General features: G+C 40.2%; 1 protein-coding gene across 4 annotated transcripts in view; it reads right to left on the reverse strand.

Annotated features, from left to right (window-relative positions):
• The window catches only part of iqsec1b (IQ motif and Sec7 domain ArfGEF 1b), a 489188-nt gene that overhangs the window by 212761 nt on the left and 260002 nt on the right, over positions 1 to 16425 (reverse strand). The window lies entirely within an intron of this gene.

A 16425-nucleotide genomic window follows, 5' to 3' on the forward strand; every position in this document is an offset into this window, starting at 1 on the left:
AGAGAACACAGGGTGCTAACACCTTCAACATATTGTCTAGCTATCACCCATTGTTAACAGCTAACCTGAGAATGCAACTTTAAAAAAAAGAGTTTTGTGATTTACATATGAAAGAAGTGAAACTATCACTGTATTCTAACAGATGAAAGGCTTAACAGACAATCAATTTTTCAATGTATAATTTCAGTTACATCACACTGCAAATTTTTGCTATAAATTCTGTGTTACGATCGAGCCCTCCACAATCACCTGATGAAGGAGCGTCGCTCCGAAAGCTAGTGTGCTTCCAATTAAACCTGTTGGACTATAACCTGGTGTTGTGTGATTTTTAACTTTGTACACCCCAGTCCAACACCGGCATCTCCAAATCAAGGATATTGTAGGAAGTGAAAATTGAAATTGAAGAGGTAGTATCCACTGTCTGTCAGTCTTCCTTTGATTTAGTGCTGGTGCCAGAAAGTTAGAGAATTGAGAACACTATGCCTGGTTAGAAAACAAATTGTAACATAAGCCTAGCAATTACAGATCAGTTGGCTTAACTTGGGTATTGGAGAAACTTTTACAACAATAATACAAGATTAATTCAGTCACATGGACAGGAATGGATTTATTAGAGACAATCAATATGGATTTCTTTAGGAAAAGTCCTGTTCAACTAACTTGCACGAGCGCTTTCTAGTAGTACTAGAGAGAGTTGATGTGGTGTACATGGACTTCCAAATAGCATCTGACACCATGCCACAGAACAGACTTGTGAGGTCATAGCTTGTCAAATAAAGGGAGACTTTTGAAAATTGGATACAAAATTGGGTGTGTGGTAGGAAGCAGACAGCAATGGTTAATGGATATTTTTCAGGGTTGGAGAAGGTGTGCAGTGGAGTACCCCTGTGTACTGGGAGCCTTAGTGTTCCTGCTTTATACGGATTCAACTAGATCTTGCAGCACAGAGGACAATTTCCAAGTTTGTAGATGAGAACATTTGAAGACATTATGAACTGAGGATGACGACATATGGAACTTCAAAGGAAATTGATAAGTTGATGAAGTAAGCTGACAGGTGACAGATGATGTTCAGTGCAGAGAAGTGCAAGAGGATACATTTTGAGAAAACAGGGCATGGAGAGACAGTACAAATGGTACTATTCCAAAGGATGCACAGAAGCAGTGAGACTTTGTTGCATATATGCCTACATCATTACATCTAGCAGGATAGGTGGAGAGAGTGGATAATAAAACATTACTTGCTGTATCTGCATACTAACTTTTATGGCCTATGCACTTGAATAACTGGATCCCATTGGCTACAGAATTCTGAAGTACATTCTCCATTTAATATTCTGCTTTTGTATTCTTCTTCTCAAAGTGAAAATTTCAAGTTTAATGTCAGAAAATGTCATTTGCCAGATTTTTGTGGACTCACTCAACCTGTCTGCAACCTCCCTAGGTCCTTGTCCCAACATAACTTCCTACCCAGCGTTGTTTCATCTGCCAATTTCACTACAATGACTTCATTCCTCTCATCCAAGTCATTAATGTAAACTGTAAAATCCTGAGTTCCCAAAGCAAACCCTTACACAGTCATGTGCAGTTAAACTTGAGAATCTGTCAGAGATAGCCAGTCCCTTCACAGGTTATGTTGCATTAGTCATTGCAAATAGACATGACACTCAGGTACCTATTCATTAGTTCCCTACTAAAGATGCCCATAAACTCTTCAATAATAGAACTGGTGCACTCAGGGACAAGTGAATATTTAGTGGTGTTATAAAGATAATTATTATTGTTACCCTTCACCTCTCTTGCTCCTTGATGCTCCTCGTCACTACCAATTGTGCTCAGCCACCCTCTCTTGAAACCTTGCTATGAGCAAAGACTCATGAGATGAGCAGAAAGAAAAAGGAAGTGTAGCATTGAGTTGCAGAGGTAAGTCTCAAGACGGAGAGGCAGTGCACAAGTGGGACGGTAAGACGGAAAGTCAGGAGAGTAGAGGAGGGTCAGAAGAAACAAATTCAAAATGAGTAATTGTTCACTTGACTCTACAATTGCATTGCAAAATGAAATAAAAATAAATGCCTGATGCTAAATGCAAATATGGGACTTATTAAAAAAAAGTCGATATGGTAGTGGAACAACTTAAAACTATTTGACTTAAACAAGGACTCAATGTATTTACAGAATCAAAGGCACAGTAATCATAGAAGCTATGATTACTAAACCAGTAATTACAGAACTAACATTTTGAGCAATTTCTGATATCTTTATGATGTCAAATACTTCTGCAATACATTTGGATATATTGATAAGGGGTATTGCAATATAGGTTTACCACAATTATATGTATACTCCAAGGTTTAAATTATAAGGAGACGTTACATAAACTGAAGCTGTGTCCTTGGAATTTAGATTTAAGGAGTGTTTTGATCAAGGTTTTCAACATATTAAAGTGAACAGATAGAGTGGATAGCAACTATTTCAGCTCCATAATAACACTTAGACTAGACAGCATAATCTAACAATTAGAACCAGAACTTTCAATGAATTTAGGGAACACTCCTACACGCCAAACAACAGAACTTAAAACATTTTTCAAACAGCTATTGATGCCTGATGAATTATTCAATTTTAATCTGAGATTGATACGTTTTTGTTAATGAAATATATGAGAGAATGTCCAGTACTCCCAAGGAGCGGAGAAGCGACATCATGTGCTTCGCAGCCTGCAACACATTATCAATGAGAATGAAGGCCTCACCAAGACTTTTCCTATGCCTCCACTTCTTGCCTTTAAACAACCACCAAATCTTGAACAGACCATTATTCGCAGCAAACTGCCCAGCCTTCAGGACAGCGACCACAACACCATACAACCCTGTCATGTCAACCACTGCAAGACATGTCAGTTTCGACATGGATACCACCATTACACCTGGGGACACCACCCACAATGTACATGGCAGTTACTCATGTGACTCAGCCAACATTGTCTGTCTATCTCATACGTTGCAGGCAAGGATGCCTTTAGGCATGGTACATTGGTGAGACCAAGCAGACGCTGCGACAACAGATGAATGGTCACTGTGCAACAAACTGTCAGACAGAGATATTCTTTCCCAGTCAGGGAACACGGTCAGGGATATTCAGCCTCGGATCTTCGGGTGGCCATCCTCCAAAGCGGACTTCGGGATATGCAACAACGCAGAGTGGCTGAGCAGAGGCTGATAGCCAAGTTCGGTACCTATGGGGATGGCCTCAACCGGGACCTACCACACTACAGGTGACCTCACTACACTATACACCCTCACTCTCTCACTCTTACATACTCTTACACACATGCAGACCCTCTCTCATACACATGCTCTCTGACACACACACATCCCCCACACTCACCCTCTCTCAGATTTGTACTATCACACTCACGCACACACTACTAAATGCGCAAACACTCTCTCCCTCTCGTGCACGTGCTCACACACATACACATGTCTATGGGGTGAATTTGCATTTGCAGATTGTATTTATAGATATATTCTATTTTTGTTCAAAAATCACACAACCTGCAGGTTGGGGGGGAGGGGAGTCAATCCATATAACATTTTATAAATTCCCACTTTGGAAATAGAACTAGTCTAACTCAAGACTGGGATACAGACCAGCTCCAACCTCATGCCTTTAATGCATTGGCTGAGCTGAGATGTCACTTTTATTTTTAATAAAACCTTAAGTTATTTAGAAAATATACGACTTAAAAAGTAGATGTGATCTATATGGACTTCAATAAGGCGTTCGACAAGGCTCCCCATGGGAGATTGATTAGCAAGGTTAGATCTCATGGAATACAGGGAGAACTAGCCATTTGGATACAGAACTGGCTCAAAGGTAGAAGACAGAGGGTGGTGGTGGAGGAGAGTTGTTTTTCAGACTGGAGGCATGTGACCAGTGGAGTACCACTAGGATCGGTGCTGGGCCCTCTACTTTTTGTCATTTACATAAATGATTTGGATGCGAGCATAAGAGGTACAGAACAAAGAGACCTTGGAGTGCAGGTTCATAGCTCCTTGAAAGTGGAGTCACAGGTAGATAGGATAGTGAAGGCGGCATTTGGTATGCTTGCCTTTATTGGTCACAGTATTGAGTACAGGAGTTGGGAGGTCATGTTGCGGCTGTACAGGACATTGGTTAGGCCACTGTTGGAATATTGCGTGCAATTCTGGTCTCTTTCCTATCAGAAAGATGTTGTGAAACTTGAAAGGTTCAGAAAAGATTTACAAGGATGTTGCCAGGGATGGAGAATTTGAGCTACAGAGAGAGGCTGAACAGGCTGGGGCTGTTTTCCCTGGAGCGTCGGAGGCTGATGGGTGACCTTATAAAGGTTTACAAAATTATGAGGGGCATGGATAGGATAAATAGATAAAGTCTTTTCCCTGGGGTTGGGAGTGCAGAACTAGAAGGCATAGGTTTAGGGTGAGATGGGAAAGATATAAAAGGGACCTAAGGGGCAACTTTTTCACACAGAGGGTGGTACGTGTATGGAATGAGCTGCCAGAGGATGTGGTGGAGGCTGGTACAATTGCAACATTTAAGAGGCATTTGGATGGACATATGAATAGGAAGGGTTTAGAGGGATGTGGGCCAGGTGCTGGCAGGTGGGACTATGTTAGGTTGGAATATCTGGTTGGCATGGACAGGTTGGACCGGATGGTCTGTTTCCATGCTGTACATCTCTATGACTCTAAGTAGTTCTGGGATTTACATATCAACAAGTCAAAACCTGCAACCAAGTCTAAAAGATGAAAGACATAACAGCAATCTCGGTGTGTTCAATATATTGTTTTAATTGTATAACACTGAACTTTTGCTATAAATTCCGCATCTTATGATCCTGCCCCATAGTTACCTGATGTAGCAGCGCTCTGAAAGCTAGTATATTGGACTATAACCTGGGTGTTGTGTGATTTTTAAACTTAGTCCACCCAGTTCAGCACCGGCTCCTCCACATCATATATTAAAAGATACAGGCCAAAATGTGGAGTTAGAGTACAGATCAACCGCGATCTTACTTAATACTGAAGGGGTTTGGGAGGCTTAATGGCCTCCTTCTGTTTCTGTTAATGTTCAATAATTATTTTCTTTCCAAACTCCAGAACAAAAGATTTATTTTCACCAAGTACAATAAAGAAGATTGCTTCATTCTTAGCCTGGATCTAAGGAGCTAAAAATCATTCATAATTTCTTTAAAAAAAAATAGCAGATGAATAGCATACTTTAAAAGTAAATCAAATCCATATCCATTAGGATGTAACCTATTACGTGAATCTTTGTTGTGGAAGCTGAAGTATCTCAAGTGAGCCAAAACCTTTTAATTTCTGGGCAGGATTATTACTCAATTGATTTTGAATTTACTTTTTTATTACTACAGAGAAATAAAAAGGCATCTCCAAGTTATCTTTCATTCAATTTCAAGTCAGGCAGCCAATAAAAGATATTCTGAGATGTATGAAATGCCTTATAGATGGCAGTTTGTTAATCACCAGAGACTAACCAGAGAAACAATTAAAAAAAACATAATTCAAAAGTCTCAATGTAAAGCAAAGTGTATAGTTCTACATAATTAGACCTCAGGTGCACTTGGTCTTTGATCCAGCACTTCACCACTCCCATAGCCATTGCTCTCAAGGACCTACAGAATGTTCTCACTTGACCAAGATATAAGTGCAGAATGACCAGGCTTTGAACAAAAAATGTCAGATTACCGGTTATGCACAATCACATGATCTTCCTGAATTCAGGAGACAGTTCACCAGGATATTGTCAGACAGTTCGGGCCATGGCACATTTTAAGGGCGAAGCTCAACCTCCTCAGATTTTTTTTTTTTGAAAACAAGTGTGCTTCAGTTGCGCTAGACAGCCACATGAACATGAAGTTTTTTTTTGTTAACCATCCATGTCTCTTTGGTACATCTATCAGTGATGACTTCAAAGGAACTGTTGAATTTTAAATAAATATTGAGAAATGTGTATCAAAATTGATAAGCATAAAATACATTTAAATGCATGCCTAATTCTTAACGGCTCAAAATAATATGTAGATTTGAATTGATGCTTTGGTGCCTCTGCAGATATCTAATCTTGATGTCATCTGGTTTGAAAGCATGTATAATTTCACACTGGAAAAATTTTGTGAATAACCTTGATTCATCCTCACATGCACCAGGACAGAAAGGTCAACACTGTATGGAGCATACATAGAGTGCTTTTAGAAAGAAACTTAAGTATAGATAGCTTGAAAGAAAATATACCACAGATTCAACACAAACACCGATATATCTGAACAAAAACAATTCAAGTAGGCTGACATTACTGAATACAGTCACCACCAGCTACATCTGTAAAACTTTCTGGTGACCCGGAACAAGTAGTAAATGGTTTTGACTTTTATTCCAATGAATTTTATTTCCTGAGAGAGTACAAAAATATATTTTCTTCTCTACCATGTTTTCTCTTTTTCTTTCTCTGTTCTATTTCTAAACTTCTGGCCTCAGTGCAGACCCAGCAAGGCATCCATTTGGCCCGGCCCTGCTGTGGTGGTCGCTCAGCCCAGCATGGCAGTGTCTCGGCCTGGTGTCTCAGCGTTCATGATGGCTTCTTGGCCTGGAATGGTGGTATCTTGGCATTCGAGTGGGTCCTTTCTGAAGGCAGGAGGAGGAAATCGGGAAGTGGCAGCTTCAGCAGGAGCAGTAGCATTGAGGCCCAACACAGCCAGAGTGAGTGAACAGGAAGGTGCCCTCATATCTGCAGCGGTATTGTCAGAACATGAGCTAAATCAGAGGACTCAATGATTGTTGAACTTTCAACCTTATTCCTTTATTTTTCCTGTTTATATTAAGAATGACTTTAATGTTAGCTATTACCTTATTTCTTTCCTTTTATATTTATTCAATGAAGGTAATGCTTAACCTTTTAAACTTTGTTTCTTTTAACTACTTTGTACATCAGTTGGCACCATGCGGGGCATAATTATATACTTTCTATTGTACTTCTTTACTTGAATACGTGATAATAAAATCACATAATAAAAAACTAGATAATAATATCTAGTTGTGTCCTGTAATACTATTAGATTTAATAAAATAAAGTGACACACAATTGAACTCAGTGGAACAGCAATTAAAGGGTAGGGGAGAATGTTGAAACAGGGTGGGTGAGTTGGGTGAACAGCCATTATCATATTGAATGGCAGAACAGGACTGATGGGCCAAATGGCCACCTATTCTTATTTTCTACATTTCTATATTTATAGCAGGCATCTCCACTGAATACACATCTTGAAAATGTTCATATTACACAGGAGGAAGTGCTGGATACCTTGAAACGCATAAAAGTGGATAATCCCCAGGACCTGATCAGGTGTACCCTACAACTCTGTAGGATGCTAGAGAAGTGATTGCTGGGCCCCTTACTGAGATATTTATATCATCGATAGTCACCGGTAAGGTCCTGGAAGACTGAAAGTTGGCTAACATGGTGCAAGCCAGGGAACTGTAGACCAGTGAGCCTGGCGTCGGTGGTGGGCAAGGTTTTGGAGGGAATCCTGAGGGACAGGATGTACATGTATTTGGAAAGGCAAGGACTGATTAGGAATAGATAACATGGGTTTGTGCATGGGAAATCACATCTCTACTTTGAAGTAACAAAGAGGATTGATGGACTTCAGTAAGGCGTTTGACAAGGTTCCCCTTGGGAGACTGATTAGCAAGGTTAGATCCCATGGAATACAAGGAGAACTACACAGTTGGATACAGAACTGGCTCAAAGGTAGAAGACAGAGGGTAGTGGTGGAGGGTTGTTTTCCAGACTGGAGTCATGTGACCAGTGGAGTGCCACAAGGATCGGTGCAGGGTCCAGTACTTTTTGTCATTTACAAAAATGATTTGGATGTGAGCAAAGAGGTATAGTTAGTAAGTTTGCAGATGACACCAAAATTGGAGGTGCAGTGGACAGCGAAGAGGGTTACCTTAGATTACAATCGGATCTGGACCAGATGGGTCAATGGGCTGAGAAGTGGCAGATGGAGTTTAATTCAGATAAATGCAAGGTGCTGCATTTTGGGAAAGCAAATCTTAGCAGGATTTATACACTTAATGGTAAGATCCTAGGGAGTGTTGCTGAACAAAGAGACCTTGGAGTGCAGGTTCTTGAAAGTGGAGTCACAGATAGTGAAGGCGTTTGGTATGCTTTTGTTTATTGGTCAGAGTACTGAGTACAAGAGTTGGGAGGCCATGTTGCAGCTATACAGGACATTGGTTAGGCCACTTTTGGAATATTGCATGCAATTCTGGTCTCCTTCCTATTAGAAAATTAAAAAAGGTTCAAAAAATATTTACAAGGATATTGCCAGGGTTGGAGGATTTAATTTATAGGGAGGTTGAATAGGCAGAGGCCGTTTTCCCTGGTATGTTAGAGGCTGAGGGGTGATCTCAGGTTTACAAAATCATGGCAGGCATCGATAGGACAAATGGGGTGGTCCAGAACGAGAGGGCATAGGTTTAGGGTGAGAGTGAAATGATATAAAAGAGACCTAAAAGGCAACTTTTTCACACAGAGGGAGGTATATGTATGGAATGAGCTGCCAGAGGAAATAGTGGAGGCCAGCGTAATTGCAAACTTTAAAAAGGCATCTGGATGGGTAGATGAATAGGAAGGATTTGGAGGGATATGGGCCAGGTGCTGGCAGGTGGACTAGATTGGGTTGGAATATCTGGTCGGCATGGATGGGTTGGACTGAAGGGTCTGTTTTCGTGCTGTACATCTCTATGATTTTATAAGTGATTCTTATTACTAAAAAGACCTCCTAACTTGGAGTTATGGTAAAAAAAAAGTCCAAAAAAACTGAACTCTCGAGCAAGTCATCATCCTGAAACACTACTTTCAGGCTGTTTCCTGTTCATTTCAGATTTCCAGCTTCCACAACTTTTGACTTACAAGCTGGCAAGTTATACCATTTGTATATAATGTAGTACAGAGATACATTTAAAAAAAATGTAGTCAGCATATTTGGATTCAATGGCAAATATCTCTCAGTTGCTTATGCCCTCAAACTACTATCTAATGTTTTGACAGCATCTGGTTCCACTGACAGAATTATTTCATGCATTCACTAACCTCTATTTCAGTAACTGAATCTGATCTACTCATACTCCGCCCTCACAGGTCCCTTAGCTCTAAATGGGATTCAACTTCTCCATTTGTTAAGAATATTTAGGTTTTCTCTCAGCCAACTCTTTTGTAGATAAAACAACTCCTGACTTTTCAACCTTTTTAAGACACCACTGGCTTCATATTAGATTAGCTTGGGTGCACTTCTTTGCACTACCTCTTGCAGTTAGTTTGGAAGAACATTAATTACCCCAAAATCTTCCTGATTTTATACCTAACAAATCATTTATATCTGAATTGGTATTGTAATTTTTTTTTACACCTTGATTAGCCCTTAACCTTCTAAATTAAACTAATTAGAAACAAGTTTATGCAGCCTATGTTACCCTTTTGGTCTCTGCTATACCCTTTCCACAACTAATATTGCCTCATTAATGTACGGTTTCCAATTGCAGTCCTTCAAATTAGGTTTGATCAATTTTTCTGTAATTGAAGCATTACATCCATTCACATTTTGAACTCCAATTCCCCTGAAATAAAGGTCAATGTTCCATTCAACTTTACTTTAAAAGACGTACTATTGCATCAGATTTGAACAATGTATAGCACACCTCCTTTGCTCCACTTCTTTCCCTATTAACAACGTATTCAGATTGATCATTTTTGAATCTCTGGTATGCTATTTTGTACTGAACACATTATTAGTTCAATGCCAAGTGATTAGTTCATTTGTGATGACTACATTGATAATCAACTTGCATGTGACTGTCTAATATTATAACCAGAGATTTTAGTCACACATTTAATTGTTTTCTTGATGTCCCTTTACTGATTCACAAAGCAAGCAGAAATAAAACAGAGAACTTGTTATGATTGGAATGCATCCTACTAAATCAGCTGCTTCGTGCAAGATGACCAAAGAGAGTTGATTCTGCACACAAACAGAATAGATGTGTGAAGAACAGTAATGTAGACAGCTTACTAAATGTTTGGCATCATGTTAAAAAAACTCAAGGAACAAGCTCAATTATTATGGTTCCTGACCAAAAAAAGATAAATTATTTTTGCTACCATTAAGTGCTTTCATTGTCCCAATGACAAAAGATTAGTCAGTGGGAAGACTTTATGGAATTTTCACCATGAAAGTAAGGCCCATTGATTCTATAGTAATAATCACAAAAATTGATGTGTCTGTTATACTTTTCATAGACACACTCAAACACAATGTTGTAATGTTTTGTTTTCACAGGTACAGTGCAGTTAGTACAAATAAGTACACCATTAATAAAGGCCATAAGAAAAAACTCCAGCCAAGAGATGATTTGTTAATTGAATGCTTAAAATTTTCCACAAGATTGATTATTGTACAGTAATATATACATTTCAGTTGTATTATGGCTTCTTCAAATTATTGATATGTGAAACTGGCACTTTTGATGTGCCACTCAAATTTAAGAATTTCCTTTCAATTCAAAGACTTACAAATCAACTAGAGACATTTAGAAAGAAAACTGCAAAATTATTAGCAATCAATACCAAAAGCTTACCTTAACAAGGTCACTTCATGGTCAGAAGAGACAGCAACAAAAATGAATAGATCCTTTCGATGTGTAAAATGTGGTCCTTGCCATCAAAGTTAAATGCATATGAAAAATTTACAATGGAGGCTACTTAAATATTTCAGGTGTAACATGATTCATGAAGCACAGTCTTGATTGGGTTTCAGGATTAATCTAGTTAATAGAACTAATTGTAGGTCTAGAAATGAAAATGCAGCTGTAACAGAACAAGAGTTACTCATTTTCATCCTTGTTAGAAGATATTTCACAATTAATAGAAAGGTTTAAAATGTCAATGGCAAGCACAGTTGTATAACAGCACCACTGGCATTGCAAATAATTTGTTTTCGGATTTAAATCTTATAACTCAAGTATTGTTAAAATATCACAGTATCACTGTATAGCTAGAATATTGTACGAAGATCCTCTGATCATTTGGGAAGCAATAATAATCCCTTCAATCAGTTTTGCTGAACAATTGGTTAAAAACTGCTCACGCAGGACAAAGAATCTTTAGATGAGAAGGCAAAATATTCAGGAGATAAGATGGTTAATGCATTGAAACAATCCTCCTGTACTTGCAAGGTCTGGGGTGAAATTTTAAACAGTCTTCTATCCATGGGTTTGAAGACAGGGATTTACATAAAATGCAACACTATTACCAGAGAAAGGTTGTGGTTCAACTCAGGTGGGTAGCCAGCCAGATCCAATTAAAACCTGAATTTGCCTTCATCAGTCTGAAGTCTGACCTTCCTAGCCACCTCTTCTCGGGTATTTCTGTTGTCCCAGCAGTGCTTGTTGCTCAAATCTGGAAATCCTGGGAGATCTCAAACGTGGGACTTCGTCCCCACGTGGGGGCAGAAGTCTTGAATTTAGGTAATGCATGTTCTGTGGATTATTTAAATGGCTTCATGGCAGCCAGGAACTGTAGGGATGTGTTCCCCGTTTTCTCCCCAGGTAGCAGGGCAGTAACCTGGCAACTGAAAAATCCTGTCCCTCGAGTTCAAGTCTGGACCAATGAAGGAAAGTGCATGCTGTCACATGACAACAGAAATTAAAGTGAAAAAATATCTGATCAGTCCAACTTGAAAACCATACAAATATTTTTTGTAAAGCATTAAGTGAAGTACGAAAGAGTAACCTTGCTCAGAAAAACAAGCATTTTTCTCTGTCCCCGTAAATGCTAGCCTCTGTGAACTTGACTGGCTAATTCATTAACTCCCATGCAAAATCATGTAACAATTATTATCTCCTGCTTCATTTACAGATACTACCACTAAGGATTATGTCTCAGAGTTTTCATGATCTTCAAAATAATCAAGGCTGACAATCAAGCGCAGTATTAAGTGCACAGCTGGAGATGCTGTGCTCTGAGCCCTCAGGTGGCTATTAAAAATTTCATAACACCACTTTAAAGTACAGTGGAGTTATCTCCAGTGTCTTAACCAATAGCTAATCTTCAATCAATAGCACAGAAAGAGATTATTTCACCATCTGTCATTTTGTTGTTTACAGGAGCCGATGGTTTACAAATTTGCTAAGCGAAGCTCAGTTACTGCACCAATACAGAGTACCGATGGAGAAACAATGTTGATAGTTCAGATTAAGCGATCGGAATTTGAGAATAGCAGAACAATGGTGTGTCTCCTACTACACACCTCTCTGCGGAGGCTCAATGCCAGCTCTTGAATACATCTTCCTCTGCCCCCAGACCATGACCCCATATCTGAACATTGTTGCCAAGACCGTCAGTGACCTCATTACTTCTTTAGATCTTCCTCCGCACCGCTTCTAACCTAATAGTCTCCCCACCTAGACAGTCCACTTCTACCTTCTTCCCAAAATCTGCAAATCAAACTACCCTGGTAGGCCCATTGTATTAGCCTAGTTCCTACCCCACAGAGCTCATTACCTCCTACCTTGACTCCATCCTCACTCAACTTGTCCACTTACATCCATGATTCCGCTGATGCCCTCCACCATATTGATAATTTCCAGTTCCCTGGCCCTAACTACTTCCTGTTCACCATGACTGTCCAATCCCTCTATACCTCTATTCCCCGCCAGGATGGTCTGAGAGCACTTGGCTTCTTCCTCGACCAAAGGCCTGTACACTCCTCAGCTACCACCATTCTCCTCCGCCTGGCTGAACTTGTTCTCTCACTGAACAACTTCACCTTTAATTTGACTCATTTCTGCCAAGTCAAAGGAGTGGCTATGACCACCCACATGGGTCCCAGTTCCACCTGCCTCTTTATGGCGCGTGTGTTACAATCCTTGTTCCAGTTTTACACTGGCCCCCTCTTACAACTCTTTCCTTGATACATTGACGACTCCTTCGGTGTCGCTTCATGCTCCTGCCAAGACCTTGAAAACTTTGCTCATTTTGCACCCTTTTATAACTTTCACATTGCCCATTTCCCACACTCCCCTTCCTTTCTGTGACCTGTCTCTCTATTTCAAGTAATAAACCAGGGCAGCACGATAACTTAGTGGTTAGCACTGCTGCCTCGCAGTGCCAGGGATTCGGGTTCAGTTCCCGTCTCGGGCAACTATCCGTGTAGAGTGTGCACATTCTCCCCGTGCCTGCATGGATTTTCTCCCATAATCCAAAGCTGTGCAGGTTAGGTGAATTGGCTATGCTAAATTGCCCATAGTGTTCAGGGATGTGAAGTTAGGTGCATTAGTCAGGGGTAAATGTAGTGCAGTAGGGTAGGGGAATGGGTCTGGGTGGGTCACTTTTCAGAGGATTGGTGTGGACTTGTTGGGCCTAGTGGTCTGTTTCCACACTGTAGGGATTCTATGAAACTGTCTACTGCCATCCACTACAAAGCCACTGACTCCCATAGCTACCTTCCCTACAGCTTGTCACACCCATGTCCTGAAAGGGCCCCAACCCATTCTCCCAATTCCTTTGCCTACATTGCATCTACGTTCGGATGATGTCACCTTCTAAAACAGCGCTGCTAACATGGCTTGCTTCTTCCCTAACCACGGTTTCCCACCCACTGTGGTTGACAGGGTCCTCAAACGCCTGTCAACTCCAGCAGAATGCCACCACCTAACCCATTTTCCCTTCTCTGCCCATCTGCATTTCACAGGGTTCATTCCTTCTCGCACACCCTAGTTTATTCCACAACCAATCTCCTCCTCATGGCACCTTCCCATGTAACTGCAGAAGGTGCAACAACTGCCCCTTCACCACCTCCCTGCTCACCATCCAAGGGCTTAAACAGTCTTTCCAGGTGAAGCAGAATTTCATCTAAACCTCCTCAATCTTGTGTATTTTATTTGCTGCACCCAATGTGGCCTATTCTGCATTGGATAAACCAAATGCAGATTGGGTGGCCACTTTGCAAAACAACTCTGGTCTACGCATGAGCATGATCCTGTAGCCGGTTATTTTAACAGCACCCTGCTCATGTCCCCACACGTCTGACCTTGGCATGCTGTAGTGTTTCAGTGAACCATAGCGCAAACTGTAGGAACAACATCTCATCTTCAGACTAGGCACTTTACACCCTTCTGGACTTAATATGGAGTTTAACACCTTCAAATTGTGAACCAACTCCCATTTCCACTCTTTCTTTTAGCTTGTTACATTCTTATCATGTCCCTTCTCCCCTGCCCCTCATCCCAGTGGGACTGTCTGTCCTTTCAAGTCTGGCAGGAGACACACCATTGTTCTGCCATTCTCACAATCCGATCACTTAATGTGAATTATCAACGTCTTTTCTCCAATAGCACCCTACACTCACTATCCCCAAACTATAGCATACCCTCCACACTTCACTTCAGTTCTGAAGCAGAGCCATCTTGATGCCTAATGTTAGCTTGCTCTCTCCATGGATGCTGTCTGACCGGCTGTGATCTCTAGCATTTGCTGTTTCCAACAAAGATTCCAGCGTCTGCGGTAATTGGCTCCTACATTGACTGTAAGGCACTTTAGGGATGGTTGGTTGTCATAAAAGACACACTGTATATGCAAGTTAGCCTTCACTTTTTAAGAAATGCATAACAAATGTAAATACCATGTCATCTGCATCTTAAAACAATCAAGTGGGGTCAAGGCTCCAGCACCCAAGCTTTCAACATTATTCTTGGACAGCTTCAGCACCAGCGTTGTAGCCTGAAATATAGCATTTCCAGAAAATTTTCAACTGAGATTGGTAGCTGTCCCCTCCATCCTGCAGAGCACTTTATCCTAAGAATACCAAATGGGACATCGTTTACATTTTAAATATGACATAACATCTCCAAGGATATCACAGAAGTCCAGAAAACGCACTAAACCTTCTCAGGAGTTAGGAAAGAATCAAAAACTTCAAAATTGATTTTGCAGATATTTTAAAAAGGTTTGAACCAGAATGTAAGGCCTACTCAGCCAAAGCTTTTAAAGTGGGGAGGGGGTAATAATGAAGCCCGCAAGAGCTTGAACAGTGATGGTACTGTGGAAAACATCTATGTGAAAGATTGCAAGATAGGGTATATGGGTATTAAAATCAAGAACAGAATCTAAATGCTAGAATTCTGGCTGTTTAATATTGAGGTTGGGAACATAAGGAGAATGTTAGAAAATAGACAGAAGGGACCAAGGTATTGATAAGGATTCTGATTGCAGTATAAAGGTGGTGACATTTTGTGAAGATTGAATTAGCCAATATCAGTAACCTTGCTAGTTCAGAAGATACCTTTCAATCAAAGTTCGACTGATCTTGCCCTGTCACCCAGGAACCCACCATTAGCAGTTTTAAGGCATAATAAAAGAAGGGTATCAAGTTAGAGCAAAGCAACAGCCTACAGTATGTGTTGTTACCTTTCTGTTTAGTAATAGCTTGTAAACTTGGGGGTAAGGAAGGAAGACAGATGCTCTACAAAGGAATTTTTGGAATTGAAGAAACTGAAAACATTGGATATTTTAAATGCCTTTGAAGCAAGAAAGACGAAAAATGATCAAACAAAGGTCGATTCAATGAGGATCTGCCATACAAAAGTTATTTTGTACAAATTTCACTGTTAGTAACTGTACCTATTCCCTTGCTGGAGTAAGCTATTAAATACTGTGTAGATACAAGTATTTAACGACATGAAAAATCCAGCTAGGATTTTTGAGGGGAATTAAGGAAGCTTTCTTGATCTACTCAACTTCACTTCTTATGAAATGGAAGATCTTTACAAAAGATCATTGCATTTTCACCCTTTCTTTCCTGCATATTATTTCCTCCCAAATGTATTTGTATTGCTGCATTAACCTAGATTATCCTCAACCAATTAACTAATGCAATTCTGTGGTGCAGTAGGATAATAGATTACAATCAGCCTTGTCCTCAACCACTCTGTAGCTTTCACAGCATCCACTTCCAAAGTATTTCCTTTGTTGTCCAGCTTTATGGTAGTTATGCTCTTAGCTAACTAATTGTAGCTAAAGCAACTCCAGCATTGGCTTCTGCTTCAGCTCAGTCATCTTCTCAGCTCTCCAAGAATCAATAGTTCTTCCTTTCCTAGTCCTAAATGCCATTTATTGATGACACAAACTAGCAACATGGGACTACTTTCCACATGTTCAAGATGACACATCTACATCTGTTCATCACTACAACTGCCTTCGTACTGCCCTTTGAAAACTGCCTGATCATATTTCCAACCTTGGAAAGATCTAGAAACTCCTTCAGCTAAACAAAAAGATGCCTGCTGCCATTATCCTCAAAATGAC

The sequence above is a fragment of the Chiloscyllium plagiosum genome, chromosome 18, assembly GCF_004010195.1.
Source record: "Chiloscyllium plagiosum isolate BGI_BamShark_2017 chromosome 18, ASM401019v2, whole genome shotgun sequence".
Lineage (NCBI taxonomy): Eukaryota > Metazoa > Chordata > Chondrichthyes > Orectolobiformes > Hemiscylliidae > Chiloscyllium > Chiloscyllium plagiosum.